The 16,864-nt window shown below is 32.9% G+C and overlaps 1 long non-coding RNA gene across 2 annotated transcripts; it reads right to left on the bottom strand.

Moving 5' to 3' along the window:
- Nucleotides 1–7,915: 7,915 nt before the first annotated feature.
- On the bottom strand, nucleotides 7,916–13,475 carry LOC107961256 (uncharacterized). Of its 2 annotated transcripts, XR_005927274.1 has the most exons (5): nucleotides 13,368–13,475; nucleotides 12,855–12,929; nucleotides 9,350–9,435; nucleotides 8,716–8,781; nucleotides 7,916–8,255 (listed from the first exon to the last, which is right to left on the bottom strand). It is a non-coding gene; the product is annotated as an uncharacterized lncRNA (long non-coding RNA). The 2 variants fall into 2 exon arrangements; XR_005927273.1 differs by lacking the exon at nucleotides 7,916–8,255 and having other exon boundaries at nucleotides 8,522–8,781.
- Nucleotides 13,476–16,864: the final 3,389 nt, after the last annotated feature.

The following is a 16,864-nucleotide window of genomic DNA, read 5'->3' as shown; positions in this document are numbered from 1 at the left end:
AGCTTTAACTTGTTGACATATTAAACACCTTGATACAAACTCAGAGATATCACGTTTTATTCCCGACCACCAGTACATCTTTTTCAGATCATTATACATTTTATTACTCCCCGGATGTACAGACATAGTACTACTGTAGGCCTCGCGTAGAATCTTTTGTATGAGCTCTGAATTCTGAGGTACACATACCCTACCTCAGAATAATAAACAATCATCAGAACCAATCTGAAATTTAGAATCATTACCTGACTCACACTGTGCCCGTTTAACCTGTAACTTCTCATCATTCTTCTGAGCTTCACATATTTGCTGTAAAAATGTCGGTTTAGCTCTCAATTCAGCTAGGATTAAACCATCATCAGTCAATGATAACCGGGTATTCATAGCTCGTAAAGCAAACAGAGATTTTCGGCTCAAAGCATCAGCTACAACATTAGCCTTACCCGGATGGTAATCAATAATCAAATCATAGTCCTTTATCAATTCAAGCCACCTGCGCTGTCTCAAATTCAAATCTTTCTGTGTCATCAAATATTTCAAGCTTTTATGATCAGTATAAATATGACATTTCTCACCGTACAAGTAATGCCGCTATATCTTCAGCGCAAATACAATAGCAGCTAATTCAAGATCATGTACTGGGTAATTTCTTTCATGTGGTTTAAGTTGTCTTGAAGCATAGGCTATTACTTTACCTTCTTGCATCAAAACACAACCTAAACCATTTAACGAGGCATCACTGTAAATAACAAATTCCTTACCCGGTTCAGACTGCACTAATACAGGTGCTTTCGTTAATAGGTCTTTCAATCGGTTGAAACTTTGTTGACATTCATCAGTCCACTCGAACTTTACATCTTTCTGCAATAATCGAGTCATTGGAGAAGCTATCATAGAGAATCCCTGTACAAATCTCCAATAATAACCAGCTAAACCCAAGAAACTTCTAACTTCAGATACATTCTTCGGTGGACTCCAATTGACAATAGCTGAGATTTTACTTGGATCTACCCTAATGCCTTCGGCAGATACAATGTGTCCAAGAAAACTCACTTTTCGAAGCCAAAATTCACATTTACTGAATTTAGCATACACCTGCTTCTCTCGTAGAATTTGCAACACAATTCTCAAATGTTCTGCATGTTCTTCTTCATCCCAAGAATAAACCAAAATATCATCAATGAATACTACTACAAATCTGTCTAAGTACGGTCTAAATATCCGGTTCATCAAATCCATGAATACTGCAGGTGCATTAGTTAGCCCAAACGGCATAACTAGAAACTCATAATGCCCATACCTGGTTCTAAAGGCTGTTTTTGGCACATCTGACTCCTTTACCCGTAACTGATAATAACCTGATCGAAGATCAATCTTTGAAAACATAGTAGCACCTTTCAACTGATCAAATAAATCATCAATCCGGGGTAACGGGTACTTATTCTTTATGGTTAATTTATTAAGCTACCGGTAGTCGATACACAATCTCAAAGACCCATATTTCTTTTTCACAAATAGAACCGGAGCACCCCAAGGTGAATGACTCGGTCGAACAAAACCCCTGTCAACAAGCTCTTGCAACTGTGTCTTTAACTCTTTTAATTCTATAGGAGCCATCCGGTACGGAGCTATGGAGATCAGAGTAGTTCCCGGAATCAAATCTATAGAAAATTCCACTTCTCTTTCTGGTGGCAATCCTGGTAATTCTTCTGGAAACACATCAGAAAATTCACATACCACTGGAACTGCATGTATCTTTGACTCAGATACCTTGGTGTCGAGTACATAAGTCAAGTAAGCATCATACCCCTTTTTGACATACCTTTGTGCTGCCATTACTGAAATCATATCAGATAACCCCTCTGTCTGATCAGATTTAACCCGGAGCAACTCACCATTCTGACATTTTAACACAATATATTTTTGTTTACAATTTACTACCGCATCATGCTGGGTTAACCAATCCATACCCAATATCACGTCAAATTCATCAAATGGCAGTAACATCAAATCAGCCGGGAAACAATAACCTCTTACCATCAGTGGACAATTTTTACAAATTTTATCCACTAACACAGACTGGCCCAGGGGGTTCGAGACTTTAACCACAAATTCAGTAGGTTCAACAGATAAATTTTTAACAATTGCAAGTTTAACACATATATATGAATGCGTAGAACCAGGATCAATCAATGCAGTAATATCAGTATCAAGTAAAGAAAATGTACCAGTAATAACATCGAGTGCTGAAGCATCTCCTCTGGCACGAATGGCATATGTCCTAGCAGGTGCTCGTACCTCAGGCCTACCTATAGTATCTTTTGTAGCTCCTCGACCACCACTGACATTACCGGATGGTCGAGGTGGTCTGCCCCTCGAAACTAGATTACTCGGCTTCGATATATGTTCAACTTTTTTTCAACCCTTTCTGGACAATCTCTGAGGAAATGGTCAAAAGAACCATATCGGTAACAAGCCCCACTCTTAAATCGGTATTCACCAAAATGAGCTTTATTACAGTACTGGCATCTCGGTTTAGGAGTGCCAACACTGCCAACACTGGTCACTGATAGAGTAGAAGGCCTTGGATTAGTGCGTTGAGAACCTCGTTCTTTGCCCGAATACCCAATGGCTGAAGTAGAACGATCCTGATATTTCTTCAATTTCTTTGAAGTAGAAAACTGGGATTTTCCCATCGGTCTTTTACTAAAAATTTGAGCTTCCCTCTCAGCCTTTTTCTTTTCTTTGCTCAATTCTTCTGCTTTATAAGCTCTCTCTGCCAATGTAGCAAACTCTCGAATTTCAAGAATTCCGATCAGTAACTTAATGTCTTCATTCAACCCTTCTTCGAATCGTTTACATATTTCACCTTCTGACTGTACCCATTCTCGAGCATATTTACTCAATCGAACAAATTCTCTTTCATATTCAGATACTGATCTATTGCCCTGTTTTAGCTCAAGAAATTCTTTTCTTTTCTGGTCAAGGAACCTCTGGCTGATATATTTTTTTCTGAACTCGGTCTGAAAGAATTCCCATGTAATTTCTTCTTTCGGAACAACTGAAGCTTTAGTATTCCACCGATGGTAAGCTGTATCTTTTAGCAGTGAGACGGCACATTTCAGACATTCTTCTGGTGTACAAGATAATTCTTCCAGAACCCGAGTAGTATTTTCTAACCAGAATTCAGCCCGTTCGGAATCATCATCAACTGCTGCTCGAAATTTTTCGGCCCCATATTTTCGAATTTTATCTACTGGAGCTTTCCCTTTTCTGACAGATTCAGTACCTGTACCTTGTGGGATCTCGGGAACCGGTGAAGGAGTAGGAGGGGGAGCTTGAACTTGCTGCACTACAGGGTTAGTTCTTAAGTATTGATTAAACCATTCATTCATCATTTGAAAGAAGGCTATTTTTGCCTCCTTCCCTCGACCCTCTGTCTCGGGCCTTCTACTGCTAGTTTCTTCTCTTTGTACTGAAGCCGGAGCATGACTCCCAGCTTCCTCAGATTGAGCTCGGTTGGATGACATTACTATAAGAAAAACACATTTTAAATGGTCAGGAGATATCACACTATCAATAATAATTTAAATGGCATGTATAGCTAATCCCGTATTTGCTACATCGGTCCTAGAACTGGCTAAACCGTAGCTCTGATACCAATAAATATAATACCCCTACCCGTATTCATTGCCAAAATAGGGTACGAGGCATTACCGGAGTTTACGAATTAATTTTTTTTTATATTCAATATAGCCCTTTTATAAATATCTAACCTTCCCTGTAATATTAAATCGAGACCAATCCACATCAACCAAATCAATTCAACATATTTTCATGATAGATTCATGCATTTATATAAGATAACGTCATCGCATATCTATAACCAGGTTCGTTAACCATACTAATGGCTAACTTTACATTCATTTCACGTTAACATTTACTTTGTTAGCTTATACATGCCATTGATTTCCAAAATAAAGTTTCTTTATATACCGAAATCCTGAGGTTGACAGTGTGATGTGTCTCCGACCAAATCCGACCTCCGAGCTCTTAACACTACAAAACAGGGAAAAAGGAAACGGGGTAAGCACTTTGTGCTTAGTAAGCTCATGTAACAAGAATTATACTTACCTAATATTTTCAATACAATACAATAAACATCCATATATCCATTCAATGCATTATTACCCTAATATGCACAAACTCAACATTCAAGTTAGTACAATAATTTCCATGTACCAATAATATATACTATGATTGATGAGCTCTTCAATACTATGATTTCCATTTCCTTGTTATTTTTCCATATTTATCCCGTTGAATTTCTTGGAATTTTCGATGGATTTTCAAAGGTACACTTTTAGTGTACAATTCCGAGTCTGTCAATTCATATTCAAGTGCGCACATTTCCATTTCAGAGAGCACTCTCCCGCGAACCTCAACCTTGCAGCGGGATTACCAGTCCAGGCTAAATTCCCTGCAATATAAACTCATAGAGTATTGTCGGGATTACCAGTCCAGGCTAAATCCCCTGCAACGACAATTACTCTAATGAGCTTGGATCTGAATTACCAGTCCAGGCTAAATTCAGACCCTAATTCGGATTACCCGTCAAGGCTAAATCCATTTTACACATATTCTTCGGGAGGGCTATATCAGGATAGGATCACCCGTCCAGGCTAGATCCTTTTTACCGTCAATTCCTTATTAGAGATCCATCGAATTTTCCTTTCATTCAAACGGGATTTCTTCCCATTTTATCAAATATATCAATGTTTCATAAATTTCCATATAATGAACATTCAAATCATATTCATATAAAAAACATGCATTTCAAGCATTTAAGAATATAATTCAAGTTACATGAACTTACCTTGATACTTGTTTGTAAACAGTAAAAATCTATTAATCTCGAACTTTTTCCTTTCCTCGATCTAGCTTCGTATTTGAATCTTCTGGATCTAAATAAATAAATTTAATTATCAATTTAATACATTTCATGTTCATATGCAACATTCTCTATAATTCAACTATTATTTATAGTTCATTCAAAGTTGTCTACTTGAGTCATAGTCACTAAATTATTTATAACTTGAGCTACGGAACTCAAAATTAAGATCCGTTAATTTTCCCTGAAACTAGACTCATATATATTTTTACCATAAAATTTTTAGAATTTTTGGTTTAGCCAATCAGTACATTTTATTCTTCAAAGTCACCCCTATTCTGTTGTCTAACAGTTCTGACCCTTCTTCACTAAAAATAAATTATCTCTTTATACAGAATTAAAATGATGTTATTGTTTGTTTCTATTAAAAATAGACTCATTCAGAATTATAGACATATAAATTTAAGTCCCTAATTATTTTTATTCAATTTTTTATAATTTTTCAAAATCAGAACAGGGGAACCCGAATTCATTCTGACCTTGTCTCACAAAATTCATTATATCTCAAAATTTACAAATCCATTGCTTACAATATTTCTTCTATAAGAAACTAGACTCAATAAGCTTTAATTCCATATTTTTTTAATCTTTTAATTCGATTCCTACAAGTTTTGGTGATTTTTCAAAGTTAGTCTACAGCTGCTGTCCAAACTGTTTTAGTGCAAGCTGTTTATTACCATTTTTCCCCTAAGCTTTTAATAAATGATAATTTTGTCCCTACTCAATTACCTCTCAATTGAGCTGATTTTTCTCAATTAACATTTTATTCTATCACCTTAAACTAGTTTACAACCTTTAGGAATCATAATTTCAGCAATAGACTTTAATTCCAAACATTTTCACAATTAGGTCCCAAAAATCAATTTCCATTGAAATTGCCTAATAAAATCATCTCATAAGCAAATTAAAGCTTTAATTTCATTCTATTTCATCATAAAATTACAGCACTCAACCATGGTGACTTTAAATTTCATCCATGAAATCAAAAACTAATGAATTTAATAGTAGGATCTAGTTGTAAAAGTCTTAGAAACACAAAATTACAAGAAAAAGGAAAGGATTAACTCACTTGGTGCAAAAATTATGAAATACCAGCTTATAGAACCCTCCTATGGCGTTTTTAGCTGCTGTAATTGAAGAGAAATGAAGAAAAATCTAGATATTTCCTATTTAGTCCTAGTTTTATTTAGTTAATTTTGCAATATTCCAATTTTACCCTTAATTTATCAATTTTTCTGCTGATTTCATACCCTTGCCGTCCAGCCCAAGTAACTTTTGGGTCTAATTGCCTTTTATATCCTTTCTCATTAGACTAATAAGCTATTTAATCACTCTAGCAACTTTTACACTTATTACAATTCAGTCCTTTTCATTTAATTGACTACCCAAACATTAAAATTTCCTAACGAAATTTTAATACCACATTAATAACATTTCATAAATATTTATAAAATTATTTTTGACTCGGTTTTACGAGATAGAGGTCTCGATACCTTATTTTACCCAATTTCTTCAATAATTTCTTTTTCTAACTAATCACTAAATTGATAAAATTTTCCTATCAATATTTTCATACGATTTTCCTATCATATAAATTTTCAAGCAAAAATATTGAAATAAATTTCTCTTTAAATCGGATTTGTGGTTACGAAACCACTGTTCCGATAACATTGAATTTACGCCATTACACTAGATCCATTAAATGTATGGTCTGGTAATCCTACTGATCATTTTTATTTGAAGATTTTTGGGTCTCTGCTTATGGTCATTTTGATAATGGGAAATTGGAACCTAGATCCATTAAATGTGTTTTTCTTGGTTATAAGGCTGGTGTTAAAGGGTATAAATTATGGTGCCCTGAAAGTAGAAAATTTATGATTAGCAGAGATGTTATTTTTTATGAAACTGTTATGCTACCTAACTTATCTCTTAAAAATTCTTTCAATAAAGACCAGCAAAAGCAGGTGGAACTACAGATTGATCCAGGATCTACAACAGAGTCTACTCTTCAAGTTAGTACAGAAACTTAGAATAGAATTGCTTCTTCACCATAATATTTTATTGCCAAGAATAGACTTAGAAGAGAGATTAAACTTCCAAAGAGGTACGCCGAGGCTGATCTAGTTGCTTATGCTTTAAACATGATTGAAGATAAAGATGTAAATCAAGAGCCATTTGCTTATTCAGAGGCAATTAGCTATAAAGATTTAGGAAAACGGATGTTTTTCATGCAAGAAGAGATGAAATCATTCCATAAGAACATAACATGGGATCTAGTGAAGCTTCCTAAAGGTAAAAAGGTTGTTTCTTGTAAATGAGTGTTCAAAAAGAAAGAAGGGACTTTAGGAATTGAAGAACCCAAATATAAAGCAAGGTTGGTTGCAAAAGGTTATAGTCAAATTACAGGTGTAGACATCACAGATGTGTTTTTTCTAGTTGTAAAGCATAGTTTGATTCGAGCCTTACTTGGTATTATGGCTATCTATGATTTGGAGTTTGAGCAATTAGATGTAAAAACAGCGTTCTTGTATGAAGAACTTGTGGAAAATATTTATATGCAAGAACTAAAGGGTTTTACAGTCTTAGAAAAGGAGGGCTATGTTTGCTTGCTGAAAAAGTCCCTTTATGGCTTGAAACAACCACCAAGGCAGTGGTACAAGAGGTTTGATTCTTTTACGACTACCCATGATTTCAAAATAAACAGCTTTGATAGTTGTGTTTATTTTAAGAAAAACAGTAATGATTCTTTTGTGTATCTCCTCCTCTCTTTTGATGACATGTTAATAGCAGCTAAAAATAAATGAGAGATAAGAAAGGTTAAAACTCAGCTTAGTAAAGAATTTGAGATGAATAATTTGGGAGCAGTAAAGAAAATACTTGGGATGGAGATTTTTAGAGATAGAAAAGCATGTAAATTGTACCTAAGTCAGAAATGGTATATTGAGAAAGTTCTTTGTGGGTTCAATACGCAGAATGCCAAATGTAACACCCCTCACCCGTATTCAACGTCGGAATAAAGTTACTAAATATTTTCAGACTTATAATACATTCAAACATATATTTCATATAAAAATAATCAAATCACATACATTCCATTCACAACCAATCATTTTGTCCCTAATACGAGCCTACAATGCCTTAAACATACGTTGGAAGTGGTTCGGGACTAAATCGACAACCTTAGAAACTTTCACGAAACCTTGAAAATTTTTCTCAAAACAGGGGACACACATCCATGTCTCTGCCCATGTGGACAAAAATAGGCTATTTGCCAAGCCAATTTGCCACCCAAATTTGAATGTACCTACAACACATCAACTTGCACCATCATATAGCATAAATAGGCATTTAAACCAGCTAATTCAAACCTAATTCATGCATATTCTATACCACATTTCTTAATGCACACAAGGGGCAAAATAGACCAAACATTTATACCCAAAACTCATAAAATTAGATCATCAATATAGCTACTTAAAACACACATTTTTTACCTTGATTCAGAAACAAATAACATCACTAATATCAACATTCAACTTCCATAATACCAACTATTAATAAGCATCATCAAAATCAACCTCAATTTATATATCATAAACTATATGCACATACACATAAGCCAACTCTCATGGCTATTGTATACAAACCAAGACATATACATTTACAAGTCATTTGAAACGGCTAAAATCATTACCAAAACATAACCAACATGACCAAAGTCTCTATACATGCTATATACTTAAAATACCAAAGTTCATAGGTACCGAGTGATAGGTGGATAGTGTGAAGCAATCTCCGACAATCCCTGAATTCGAGCTAGCTTGATAACACTATAAAACATAGTAAAAGAAACGATGTAATCTATTAAGCTTAGTAAGCTTGTATGAAATAAACTTGATATAATCATAACCACAATTACTCATTAACCTTTGATTCAAAACTAATATGGTTTATGCACATACCTGTGCCATCTCGTACCAATCTCATTCTCAACCACATCATTCATTTACCCATTGAACCATTTGGAATAAAAGTCAGATACTTAAGAGTTTCGCACATTAAGTACCTATACCATGGCCCGAAGCCAAACCAAGGTAACTTATATCCGAAATACTGATATCATAGCCTGAAGCCAAATCAGTCGATATTCATAGCCCGAACCCAAATCAGTATAACTCGCACTCGAAGTGCTAGTATCATGGCCCGAATCCAACTCAATGTATCCCCTAATGACATGTCACTGGTATCTTAAATTATTCCTAAAGTTCAACTGGGATTTCGAATGCCGAATTACCATCGAGTCATTGTTGAACTTATCCAAGTCTCGTATTCACAACTTATACAATATCAAAGCATTTAAAATACATTTATAATGAAATTTATCATAGACGAACTTACTTCGGATGTGAAAACGACGGAATAAGTCGATTAGTCGATAACTTTAGTTTTCCCCCGATCTAGATCCGAATTCTGCTTTTCTTGATCTAAATATATTCAAAATTAACTTATTTAATAATATATTTATTCAATTTAATCCAAAACACACATTTAAGCATATTTACACTTTTACCCCTAGAATTTCACCACTTTTACAATTTAGTCCTTATCACACAAAATCACAAATTCATGAAATTTCTTTAATACCCATGATATCTGAATTACTATAATGCCCCTATCAGTCCATACGTATCAAATTTTCACACATTTAACCACACAGTTTCAACATTTCTCAATTTCTCTATTTTGTACTTTCACTAAAAATCACTTAACAAAACTTGCATATTTCACAACAAACATTCATAATCTATCATCAAACATTAAAACACTCATGTATTCATCAATATAATCATTCAAAATCATTAAAAATTTTGCAAAATAGTCCTTGGGCTAGCTAGACTAAGTTGTAACGATCTCAAAAATATAAAAATCATTAACAACGAGACAAAAATGAACTTACATGCTCAATGAGAAGTGAACGAATGTTCAAAGCCATAAAATGGTGTATTTGTTCTTAAAATTTTGGCAATAGCAAGAAGATGAACAAAAATTTTGGTTGTTTTATTTAATTAGCTTATATTTGCTAATTACCAATTTAACCTTTATAATAAACCATTAATACACTTGTTAATATGTCCATAATTTTCCACTCAAATAAGTAATGGTCTAATTACCATATAAGAACCTTAAATTTAAGGTTCTATGGCTATTAGATACCTTTAACTAATAGAACTCTACTTTTACATTTTACGCGATTTAGTCCTTTTTATCAAATTGACTAACCAAATGATAAAATTTCTAAACGAAGCTTTCACAAAATCATTCAATCATGCTAAAATAATTAAAATAATAATAAAACAAATATTTTGACTTCGGATTTGTGGTCCCAAAACTACTATTCCGGTTTGACTAAAAATGGGCTATTACACCAAACCTGTTAATACTTCATTAGCAGCCAATTTCAAACTTTCATCGGCTTTATCTTTGTAATCAGATGCTGAGGTTGACTACATGTCACGTGTTCCATATTCTAGTACAGTGGACTTTCTCATGTATGTTATGGTTTGCTCACGTCCAGATTTATTATATGCAGTTAGTGCAGTTAGTAGATATATGGCGAATCTCGATAAGGAACACTAGAAAATAGTTCAATAGATTTTCAGATACTTACGAGGTACTACTGATATTTTGTAACACCCCTTACCCGAGACCGTTTTCGGAGTCGAGCACGAGGCGTTACTAAGCTTATTTTACCAATTCGGAGCATAAAAATTTGGTTTGAAAATTTATTTCACTGTTTACAGTAATCTGCCCAATCGCGCAGAAGTTACTAAATTGATTATAACTCGAGCTACGGGACTCGAAATTTAATTCCGTAAATTTTCCCTGAAACTAGACTCATATATCTTTCTACCATAAAATTTTCAGAATTTTTTATTTGGCCAATTATTACAGTTTATTAGTTAAAGTCTCCCTTGTTTCTTCAATTGACTGTCCTGACCTCTTGCCACTAAAAATAATTTTTCTCATTATAGTATTTTCACATGATATTACCACTTGTTTCTACAGAAAATATACTCAATAAGGATTCAATACATATAAACTAAAACTCATAACTATTTTTGTACCAGTTTTAGTGATTTTCTAAACTCGGAACAGAGGACTCCAGAAACAGATCTGACCCTGTCTCATTAAAATTTATATATCTTAAAATATAAAATTCTTTTTGCTAAACCGTTATTTTTCTATAAAAATAGACTCAATAATCTTTAATTTCATATATCATTCACCCTCTAATTCATTTTATACTATCTTAGGTGATTTTTCAAAGTTACGTCGCTGTTGCTGTCTGAATTCTGTTTCTTTGCAAAATTTACCCTTTCTTGATTTTCATACTTAACCATTTTAAAAGCCAAACATTATCACATACTCACACATCTTTCTTTAGCAATATCATAGATACAACATTCAAAATGACTAATCCCTATACATCACTTAGGTATATACATTATCTAGGTATGTACATTACTTAGGTACATGCCACATTATCAACAGAAAGGTACATCACTAAAATGTCTCTGAGGTCGGGATTACTTTGGATGCTGGATCGAACACTGGTTTTCTACAATCCTGCGCACGGAAACAACCGTACGCTGAGTATGGGTATACTCAGTGGTATTACCATAATTCAAATTAATAACATTAATTGATAAATTATATACATTTAATTTATGTCTACAATTATTCACCAATTGTCTCATACTTCAAATCAACTCGATCATTCATAACGATAAGCAATATTTCAGTCTTATATTTAATGGTATTCATACCTTATTTCACTATCTAAATTTTATTGGATTTTTCACATCTCATTCCAATAATTCATTTCAGTTCATATGAAATTCATTCAATTTATCACTATATTTAGTATCAATTCTATTGCAATTTGTACTCACTAATATCATATAACAAAATTTACTCTTTATCACATCATGAACTTTGGGCTCATATCTTTAAATCTCTTATTTCGATTTCCAATTCACACATCAATTCACAATTTCACTTTTTCGTTTCTTCCCATAGCTCAATCAATCACATTTATTCAATTTTCTCTTTTCAATTATTTACCCCTATTAACAAGACTCGGACCTTGGCGGATACACGGATCCAACCAAACACACCAGAATGGCACCCAGTGCCTCATCGGATAGTTCGAAGCAATAGTTGACACCCAGTGTCTCATCGGCCAAGCCGAAGTAAGTTGGTACCCAGTACCTCATCGAATCTATCCGAAGTAATAGTATGACACCCAGTGTCTCATCGACTCAAGGTCGAAGTATCCCTGAACTCTTCCAATCCTATGGCATGCCAACTATATCCGACTCAGCCCGACTAGTTAATAGGGTTTCCGAATCACATTTCAATTCAATCACTTTCTCATACTTTCAATTCAAATCATTCCCATTTAATCACCATTTGTTTCAATACATTTTTCTATTTCAAATTCACTTTCGATTTAATCGCAATTCAACTCAGATTCACTTCCCACTTTCAAATCAATATACAATTCAATACCAATACATATTTCAGATATTCACATATAATCATACTTCGATTCAATTCAAACCACTTTTCAATCAATACACAATTCACATATTCACATATCTCAATTTAATATCTCATTTATTCAATTCATATTTTAATTCATTCAATTAAATATCGATATTCTCCTTATTTTTATTTACTAACATATTATTCAAAATTCAATAATTACTGTCAATAAATTCAATATCAATACTATATATATTATTCAATTCAATTATGAAACTCACCTCAATTTGCTTATCGTGTATATTAATTTAATTTTAAGAATTAATAATTAAATTCGAATTATGGTAATACTAACCGAAATTTCTCCCGAGTCAATCCTTGTCCACCTTCTCCTTTCCTTTCTCGGACAATGACTCGTACACGACATTAGCTACGTAATTAAACAATTAAAAATCATTAATACTCAATTTCATTAAAATATTTCCCGTATACCTAAACTTTACCCAAATTCTAATTTAATCCCTTATCAATACTAATTTTATTTTTTCCATTCTAACTCTATATTCTCTCTTAATTCTTACTATAAACTCAGTTTAATTCTTCAATTTCCCCATAAATCCCTAATTTTGGGATTCTTTCAATTTAATCCCTATCAATTCAAAACTTATGTTTTATTTTACAAATCAACCTTTTACTAACTTTTAACTTAAAATTCAATCATTTTAACCTCTAATTCATCAATTAATTCAACATGAACAACATCTAATAATCTACTAACTTCCAAAATTTCCACTTAAATCAAGTAGTATTTTGCTCTAGGATTCCAAAAATATCAAAACCATAAGAAAAAGGGACTAAATTAACTTACCAATTGAATTTAGAAGTTTTAAAACCCCTGAACCGTCGCTCTTTCTTTTTCTTCTTTCTCCCTTCTCTGTTTCGTTTTGCTCTCTGTTTCTTTCTTTCTCATTTCTATTCCTTCTTTTGTTATATATATAATATAATATAAAATATTAATAATAATCATTACTTACATATATATAATATATATATTAACTAGAATATCTCAGATATTTCTTTCATTATGCCGCCTCAACTTTAGAAAAAGGCATAATTGCCTATTTGATCCTTTTAACTTTTCTTTAATCTATAATTAAACTTTTATCCCTATTGCAATTTAATCCTTTTTCATAATTAACTATCGAAACATTAAAATTTCTTAATGAAACTTTAATATTATCCTATTGACACTCCGTAAATATTTATAAAAATATTTACGGCTCAGTTTATAAAATCGAGGTCTCGATACCTCGTTTTCGACCCAATTTACCTAATAATTTCTTTTAAATCACAAAATTCACTAATTCAAAAATATTTCTAACTTTTTCATCGAATTTAGTGATCTCAAATCACTGTTCTGACACTACTGAAAATTGGGCTGTTACATATTTGCTTACAGTTTGGAAGAATTAGAGATGAAGTCATTGGGTATGTTGATTTTAATTTTGCTAGAGACTTTGATAAAATAAAATCTCTCACAATGTATGTTTTAAAATTAGGGGTTGTCCAATCAGATGGAAAGCCACTTTGTAAACTACAATTGTTTTGTCCACTACTGAAGTTGAGTACACGACGATTACTTAGGCTTGTAAAGAAGTTACTTGGTTAAAGGGACTCTTTGGTGAACTCAATAAAAATCTTCAGATCAGTATAGTGTTTTGTGAAAGTTAGAGTGTCATCTTCCTTACGAATGATCAAATGTTTCATGAGAGAACAAAGCACATTGATGTTCGGTATCATTTTGTGCATGATATTATTACTCGTGGTGATATTTTTTTGAGCAAATTTAGTACTCATGATAATCCTATAGATATGATGACTAATTCACTTCCTATAACCAAGTTTGAGTATTGTTTGGACTTAGTTGGTATTCATTGTTGAAAATTACCCCTTAAGGGGTTTTGTGGAAGAGGTGGAGAACTTGTTCGTTGAGAATTCTTTTCAAGGAGAAGATTGTTAGAGTTGTATGACCCAAATTCCAGTTAAAGAAATAAAATACAGTGGCAAAATAGGGGGATCTGTGGGGGAAGGGGTGGAGAACTTGTTCGTTGAGAATTCGTGTTAAGGAGGAAATTGTTAGAGTTGTGTGACCCAAATTCCTGTTAAAGAAATAAAATACAGTGACAAAATAAGGGGATCTGTGGGGGCGAAGGCCAAGGCCCCGAAGTGGAATCCGTATAGAAGTACACTCTTTTTATTTGATATTGATTAGAAAAGGTGTTTCAACCTTATTACACTGTTTCTATTTGACATTGATTAGAATAAGGGTTTTCAACCTATAAATATATGTAGTCGAAACTTCTTTTGTATTCATTCGAATTTCAACATTAATGAATTTTCTTCTCCTCTACTCGTAATTTTTTTCTCGAAAAAATTTCCGCATAAAATCTACATTTTTATTTTTCTTTATTTTACTTTGCAGTGCATTACCATTATCAACATTTAATTTTTACACCGCCCAATAGAAAGAACACCACTACTCCCGGTAGAAGTAACATTATAATTGTTTTAAACAATAAAGCAGAGTTTTTTTTTTAAAATTAAAAATCTAGCAAAGTTTTGAATAAGCAGAAACTTTGGTTCTTCATTTGACTTAATAATATCTTTTTATAGTCTCCTTCTAACAAAACTGTAGAAACCAGATATCCATTTTTCCCCTGAATTCTATTTGAAATATTTTGAGTAACAGTGAACCAACACCTAAGCATTAGAGAAACACACCCAAATATAAAAAATAAAATGAAAAATATTGAGATTTGATAAAATAATAATAATTTATACCTTATTATTGGAAAAATACTCTCTCATCTCATAATGGAACTAATTAATTTAACATAAAAACAATATAATAATTTATTTCAATATTAATATATAATTTAATTACATAGGTAAAATATTTAATTGTAATTGAAGTTAAAAATAATATTTATAAAAAAATCAAATATATTTAATTTTATATTACGTAATTAAATTAGGCTTTTCCTCCCCCAATAATCACAGCTGCTATTATATTATGAAAAAAAAATAGTCTCCACATATATATAATAATGGAGATAGAGTGTATACAGTCAAGCTTTTGATGAAAACGCCATTTTTGTTGATGAATTGGATTAAAAACAGATTGCGTGCATGGATGGGTTATATATAACTTATGAAATTTAGGTTGGGGAGGTGGATTAGATAAGCTAATCAGTAAATGATAAAATAAAGCAATGAGAGATGCTATCTGCCTAAACAATCAATGATATATATTTTATCGTTTCTCTTTTCATATGTTGATTGATTGGTTGTCGTAGATTTTGCTTCACATGGTAGATCTTTTATCTTACTCATTGGAATAAACAGAGAGATGGTGATGAATGACTTTGAAACTCAAGGAAATGATTAAACAATAGAATTGGGGAAAGGAGGGTGCAAAAATAATAATAATAATAACCCTATCAAAGGAAAAATATGATAATGATGGATATTTGGAAAACAAGTAATAGGGGGGATGATTAGGCTATGTGGGCAATTTGGAGGAAGAGGACATGTTTTTGGAATCAATAGTGGCCCATGCCAGACAATAATCTGGTTTTTAGCAATCATGATTGTTTTTCTCTCATCCATCCATCCATCACCCTCTCACTCTCTTTCACTTGTCCTTTGAGTCATGTGAGGGAGGGAGATTGCACTGCCCTCCTCACTTTTTCCTGATTCACAAATGAAAATTCACTGAAAAGATGATTATGTAACTTGTGTCATAAAACATGCTAATAGCTTAAACTAATAACAATTAAAACTATCAGCTGATAAAACATTTCTCTTCTTTTTCGAAAAACAAATTTGGTGGCGAGTCAGGCACAAACCTTTTCACTTGAACACACTCCCTTTCTTTCAGGATTATACATATTTACTTCAAATCATCAACTATTTAAAATATTCCATAGTATGCAACTGGATTCGCCTACAAAGAGGTGATTGGTGGCCACAGGAGAAGAAATTTAGCGTGTCCTTAATCCTAGCTAGCTCCCCTGTGGCTATTGTTGTGCGGTTAGGTTAAAGCCCAGTAGCTTCTATTAAGGTAGGTAATGTTGAGCCGCCTACTCGCCCGAGCTTTCCGTCTAGAATGATTGGAATTCTCTCGCTACCCGACAAAAAAACAATATACTTTCAAATATTAAAGATTCAGAGAGGTCTCTCTCAGCTTGATACAAGCCAGGGCCTGGTAATCTTGTTCATACACATGCCCTTGGTTTATGGACAACTAAGTGTTCAATGCTTATGTTGATCTACAGTTTCAATTGAATGTTTAAATTGCGGGTA

Source organism: Gossypium hirsutum, chromosome A05 (assembly GCF_007990345.1).
Source record: "Gossypium hirsutum isolate 1008001.06 chromosome A05, Gossypium_hirsutum_v2.1, whole genome shotgun sequence".
In the NCBI taxonomy this organism is placed as follows: Eukaryota; Viridiplantae; Streptophyta; class Magnoliopsida; order Malvales; family Malvaceae; genus Gossypium; species Gossypium hirsutum.
The sequence above is the reverse complement of the archived record's forward strand: the minus strand, read 5'-3'. Positions and strand labels throughout refer to the sequence as shown.